Raw genomic sequence first — 6,902 nt, forward strand, 5'->3', positions numbered from 1 at the left:
GAGTTCTGATCCCAAGAGAAGTCTTGTCTTTTCTGCCCTGGTGCTCTTGAAAAGAGGTAAAACTTGGAGCAATGCTGACCAGTCAAAGCACGGGAAACAAGCCACCTTCAACAGCAATCAGTTGGTGGGGATGGCCAGGAGCACGAGGCAGCTCTCCTGGGCACCAGCGACAAATTCCCAGCAGAGAACCGGGGAGAGGAATAAGCCAACCTCTGAAGTTTCAGCCTGTTTCCCAAAACGGGAATATAAAATACACTGAGGAAATCAGGCAGTGCGTTCCTCAAGCCTGACTTCCCTGGACTGCATTGTACGATCCAGGAGTTACGAAAGCAAGCCTCGCGTGCTTTTGTGGAGAGCACAATAGCAATAGCATTATTTGCATTTGTCTGAAGTACAAAACTGGCATGTATTTTATCAGCAAAGACAAAGTATGTTTGAGTTCAATTTTCTTCCCAAAGAACTTTCCTTCCTTAAAGAAATGGCTCTTTCATCCTTTCATCAACAACTTTCCTCACAGCCCACTGGGAGTGCTGGTGGGTAATGAGAATGGCTGACTGCTGAAAGGTGGGAACGGCGCTGCTGTAGAGAATTCAAAGACACTTTGTTTTAAGTAAACTGGAAATTAGTGACATTACAAACACAGCTGTTGATTTAACTGCACTGCCAGGCAAGGGAAGCTCAGGCACTCTCGATCCTATGGCTCAGCGGGGGGAGATGAACAACCCCTGTCTTTCACCTTCAGTGCAGATTTACTGCATGGGAAAGATTCAAAGGAAAGGTGATGGGGACAGAGCAGCGTCCCCAGGTCCCTCTACCAAAATCACTGTAAGCCTGTTTTGGCCACAGCCACCACTTGTGCATCTAAAGGCAGACACGCATTTTGCTCAGTAGGTCCATACAGTTCCTGCAGTGCTTGGTCCCTATGCTCAGGACAAGCTTACAGGTAGCGTTTTCCATTGCCTGTGGGGTGCAGGTCTCCTGGAAGGACACTAAAATCCTGCTGACCCTCTCTGGGAGCTCTGAGCCACATCTCTGTTGCACAAAGTTGAACAAAGTAGGGGTAACCCTTGCCACATTAGCAAGGTTCTACAGTAAAATACAAGGCGGAGATTCCCAGTGGACCTGGGCAATCTGAAGGGAAAGATCTTACCCTCCACCCTTGGTGCTGCTCCTGCAAAGAGTGGCACATCTCCCATCACGCAGCACCCTCCTGGGGCAACTCAGCTCCCAGCATGGAAAAGAGGCTTGCCGCCCTGTGTAGAGTCTGTCCCTACTCCTGGATTTCAAGAAGTGAGGTAACCATGCAAGACACGCTTTGCCTGACGCTGACCAGCCAGGAGCACCCAGCTCAGCTGCGAGGAGTGCCAGGACCCAAGAGCACCGGGCACACGGCACAGCCTCCGTGCCCGGCAAGTGTTGACGCACACGTGTACGGCAGGCATGCCTGGGAAGTTCCCTCTGCTTGGGTGACCACCCACCCGGGAGCACTAGGTAGGACACGATGTCCCCCTGTTCTGCTGGAACAACTCCCCAGTGGAAAGAAGGATGGGGCTGGGGAAAAGAATTCCCTGCAAGGAGAGAGATCATCTGTTTCCAGGCACTGGAAGGCAGTGCCCAACTGTCCAGCATTCTTGCACCCTAGAACTCCCGCTGACTCCAGTGCTGGCCAGTAAGTCTCGGAGGCTGTAAACCCAGTCCTGAAGAAATTCTGAAAAAACTGTGTGTTCTCAGATGTTTTGAATGGACAGCTAAGGATCTGTTTTAATGGTAAACAATTACATTCCTCTGTCATCTGATACTTTTTAAATTTTGAGGAGGGGGGAAGCTTTCTGAATTTTCAATAGTTCCTTTGTTAAAGCATCTGTTACTCACATAATTGAAAAGATGTTTGTTCAGTGGTATGCTTGAGAGTACAGTTATTTAATCTTAATGATAAAGCCCTGAGGGCAGAAAATCATAAGTAGAAACCTCTTGTTATTTATCAAACAGAAAAGAAAAAAAAACCACCACCAAACCATAAACCCAGGAAAAGAAAGAGAGGACTGAGACACCTCATCTATCTTCAGGCTTAAATTTGTGCTTGATGGAAAACTATTGAGACAATTTGCAACTTGCAAAGTTTTTTGGGAGTCTGTGACGATCTGAAGCGGGAGGGGGGCAGGAAAGTGGGGTGAAGACAAAAATAAAACAACCAAGTTAATACAACAAGAAAAAACTGCCGCTTGGCAAGATTTTTTGGGTCAAACAAAGAGCTAGCTGTAGTTTACAGCATGACATAACACTTGATTAATTTTTGCCTGAGGATGTTTTCACACTTAACAGTGTAAATCAAAACCTTCTATTAATTACAACGTTATTAGAAGATAACCATAAGCATTTTCATGTAGACTCTATACTAGCCTCTTATTTTTTGTCCTCTCTAAAAGATTGGCTCCTACTTCCTACAAAACTCCACTGAAATGCTGACACGATACCAAAGTTATCCAAACGCTTTAACAAAACCAAACAGCATTTGCATGGAACACGGGGCTCTCTTGCATATTGAATTACTGCACAATATCCTTAGGGTAGAGAGACTTTACGGCTGTTAAAGGGAAACCATGTAAGGGACTTATTTTGACCCGCCTTGTGTTTCTGATAATACAGAATATTTATGTGAGTGATTTAGAGAGAAAAATGGCAGAACGGGCTCTGAACCGTAGAAAAAACTGCGTCTCCTGGGGTTTAGTCCCCTGGGAAGGGACTCCTCTTCAGGTACCCAGGGGCTCACAGCCAGAATAAGGCCCTCCATGGGTCTGTGTCCAAAGCGTTGGCACAGCCACTCTGCTGAACTGTGAAGAACCGCTTCTTGCTGCTGTGACCCATCTCACCTATCTGTCCTCATCAAGCCCCAGGGGGTCATGGCTCTGCAGAACACTTCCCCCCTCAACCACCTGAATTTGATGAGAGCAGGAAGCCTAATAAATCACCCTCCAGCAGGGTTTGACTGGGACATTCTGGTTTTCAAGATACCAGAAGAGCAAGGCACGGCCCATGGGAGGTTCTGGGCTCCATCCCTGCTGGAGACCCCAAGGGAACCAGGCTCCCCATGGCATCCAGAGAGCTCAGGAGGGCTACTGCTCCATGGGACTGTCCAGCTGCCAGGGCACCTTTCAATACCAACACGTGTGTCCACCAAAGCAGCCGAGGAGTGTTGCCACTGCACACCACAATTCCCAGGCCACGCGTGTTTGTGCGCAGCTCGTGCACAGGGCTTGCTTTGGAGGAAACCGAGATGAATCACAGCCAGACGTGGAGGCAGAACAAGGCCTCAACAGGCAACTGCTTGTATATTTGTGTGGTTCAATGCATTATATTGGGAACTTTATATACATTGCAAAATAGCAAGTTGGGTGGGGTTTTTTTGTCGGTGTTGTTGCTGTTGTTGGTTTGGGGTTTTTTTTGAGGGGGTCACGGTGGTGTAATATGTATGAAAAATCCCTAACTCAACGTCACTAGCACCTCAGAAACACAGCCTATCGTTCATGCCGGAAAAACTAAAGCTGCCCATCATGTGTTTTGTGTAAAAGCGAAAGAAACCTCAAACCCTGCATGTGAAAACCACATCTGCATTATTAGGGGAAGGCAGAATGGCGCAGACTGCTTCGCAGAAAAGTAGCCGTTTCTGAGGGTTTCTTGATAAGAGAGAGAGATGTAGGGTACTGACAAGGGCTGCTGAGTTTCACAGGAAAGGTTCAGGCTGAATCAGCTAATGCCAACCACTCGCGCCTCTAGCTTTCTGTGATCACGCAAGGTAAATGGATTAAAGGAGCACAGACAAAGAAAGTAACGACCAAAACAACAACAACAACTCATAAGCACTGTACCGTCCGAGTCGTGCACAGAACAACAGCCCCACGATGGGAAAACATTAATGCTTTTTATATTGGTAATCATCTGTAACATGAGCAATTAAGTACAGTACTAATGGACTATAGCCAAAAGCCTGGTACTAATATTAAAAACTGACAGAGATGAATAGGTTTGGAAGGAAAACTAGGCTGACAAAGACATTTTTATGAAGTGCTTGGGCCTATTTGGAATAACCCAATCAGAGGCAGGTTCAGACCAGCCATGCCTACAGTGACAATAACACATTCATTGGCATTATACGATGCCTGCTCTGCTTTAAATAAAACCACCCATTGCTTCTACTCAGCAACCTGCACTGTCATTATTATAATCATTAATAAAACAAAAGTTGTCTAACTAATATACAAATAACACTTATTGAAACACTGGCAGCCTTGCCTTGTTTTAAAATGAAACCAGTTACTGGAAACACAAACCGTACCACATGAAAAATGAATCAGTTGATAATGCACACAAAAATCTTTCTTTCCCTTTTACCAGGGAAACAAAGCATGGACCGAAGCACCCTGCCTACCTGTAGCACACTGGCAGCAACCCCCACAACCCCTGCTCCAAACGGGGAGGCGTGGCGAGGGGAGCAGAGCATTCCCTAAAGTCTGGCTTTGTTTCAGCTTTGGCCATCCTTGGTGCCATGGGTCTGCAGCAACATGCTGGCTGTTCAGAGGTTATAAGCACCTTGAGAGAGCAGCAACGTTTCTTCATGGCATGTGCTAGATAGAGGCAATTCTGCCCTATCCGTTTCTTGGTTATTTTTTTTCCTTTTCTTTTTTTCCCCCCTTTTTTCCCTCTGAAGGAGTGTGTGTGAAACTCCACCTTACAGAGGGGAAGTTGGAGAGGGCAGGAAGGAGGGATGCCATACCTGAGTGGGACAAATGTGCCCTTCCACTCCTCAGCATCCTAAGGACGTCACTGAAAGGTCACTGCCACTGAAAGGTCACTGCCACCTAAGCAGCCTTGATATGCTAAAGCTGGTGCAAATAGCTAGTAGCTTCTCTGTCATCTTGGAAGAAAGCTAGTTAACACAACACGGGTGCCCTTGAGATCTAGTTGTAGAGATGAATGGCAAGGCTAAGTCAAACAGCAGCAACAGCCGTGAAGTCAGGGAACTGCCTGTTCTGCCTCCAGTAAGCAAGGAAAGGCCAGTGGGATTCAGAAAGGAAAAATCATGAGGTTTATTCAGCATTTACTTCCCAGCTTAATTCAATTTCCAGTTTAGCTTTACAGCTCAACTTCCAAGTTAGAAAATGTATGTGTGTCCTGAATCACGAATGTGTATTCCTGCACCGCAGTTCTAGTTTTAGATTAAATGTCATCTGAGCACTTTGGCTATAAATGAGCATTACATTTACAGGTGCTGTAGTTAGAATTACCAGCTGAAACAAACCATGACAATTTCATTTACTTTTTTCCAAGTCTGAGGCTTAATACAGCTTTCCTGTGGTGGAAAAAAAGTGCCTAACGCTAGAAGTCCAGAGATTGGACCAGGCACTGAGGGTTTTTGCATACGTGTTTCGTTTTTTTCAGACCAGATTTGCTGAAGCATATTTTAGGTAAGCTCGGGGCTAACCTCAAATTCCTATAAGGCCTTTTCTCCAAATGTCATCTTTTGACATCCTCCCTGAGACCTGGAAAATAGGTTCTGCCTCAAATCAGACCTAACCCAGAACTACACAATGGGCTCTGGCATCCAAGAACACAGATTTGAGCTCTTTGGTGTGCTAAGATCCATCTTAACCATAAATCAAAAGATGACTCCTTCCTCAGACTGGCTCAAGACAAGAAGAAGTGCTTTGTGTAGCCTGGAAAGGCTTCTGAATCTTGAAGGCATCATGAATCTGCTTAAGTTTTCTAGTGATGGGCTTGTGGCACTTTGTAGCATACCCCTGAGTAACTGCTGAGTAAGTCACATGGATGAGTCTCTGCGCATTGAAGGGCAGTGCAATTCAAGGGTTTTGCATGTAAAAAAAATAAACCACTACCATGAAAGCAGGAGAGAGAAAGACAAGGGTTCATGGAATATTTGTGAATGGCTCATTTATTTTTCCACAACTATGAGAGACGCGCTCTCTCGGTGACTCTGGGATTTCAACACAAAGCCCAGAAATGCTTGTTCCCTGCGTGACCTAAACCCACAGAGACCTAACTCTCATGCGTGCCTGGGTCTCTCCTCTGTCAAATAAACAACATCCTACAAAACACATCTGGCGAGGGAAGACTCAGACTGCCAGTCTGAAACCCATCAGCTGTGTTGGGTGCGAGAGGAAGCCCTGAGCCCCTCAGGTCTGTAACGATGGAGGGGAAGAGCTGAATACCCACAATCTGATGAGTCAATGAAAACAATCTGTAACATTTGTCTGCAATGCAAAGGCAGGGAAAAGCCCCATCTGACGTGCACAGCAACTCACTCAATTTGGTCTGCTGCTTGGCTCGATCTCCAGAAAGCTTCTGACTCCAACTTTTATAGCATCATTACACTCAACTTCTTTGTGCACCCAAGTCCTTATGCTGGAGACGTTCCCCTGTAAATGAGGGTGATCAACCTCTCCCTCCATGGGGACGGCAGCATCTCCCTTGGAGTGGCCAACACGTAAGGAACTAAAAGGAGGTGAAAACCTGCCCATTGAGCAGAACGCTGCTGTGCCGTCTTGTGCACAGGCAAGTACAACCTCTTCCTGACCCCAGCAATGTAACTTGTTTACGCCCAGCAACAAGAGATTGGACTTTCCTTATCTGAGCCTGCAATTTCAGAGCTTTTATTAATATTCAGTTGTCTAAGAAAAAAAGAAAAGAAAAAAAAGAGAAAAGGGGAAAAAAAAAAAAGAGTTGCTTCTAAAAATCATACTAAACCAAAACAACATTCCAGCTCCAGTATTTTATTCAATGCGTGCTGGCTTCACAAGCCCTGGAAGTTATTATCTACATGGGAAGAATAAGAAATCAACAGTTCTGACCAGCAACAATGGCTGCAGAGAAAGAGTGTTTGGCAGCAG

General features: G+C 45.9%; 1 protein-coding gene across 1 annotated transcript in view; it reads right to left on the reverse strand.

The window, feature by feature from the left end:
• Positions 1-6,902, reverse strand: part of ARID5B (AT rich interactive domain 5B (MRF1-like)) — a gene marked incomplete at its 5' end in the record, with an annotated part of 36,301 nt that overhangs the window by 11,486 nt on the left and 17,913 nt on the right. The window lies entirely within an intron of this gene.

Source organism: Eurypyga helias, unplaced genomic scaffold, assembly GCF_000690775.1.
Source record: "Eurypyga helias isolate BGI_N326 unplaced genomic scaffold, ASM69077v1 scaffold30609, whole genome shotgun sequence".
Classification (NCBI taxonomy): Eukaryota; Metazoa; Chordata; class Aves; order Eurypygiformes; family Eurypygidae; genus Eurypyga; species Eurypyga helias.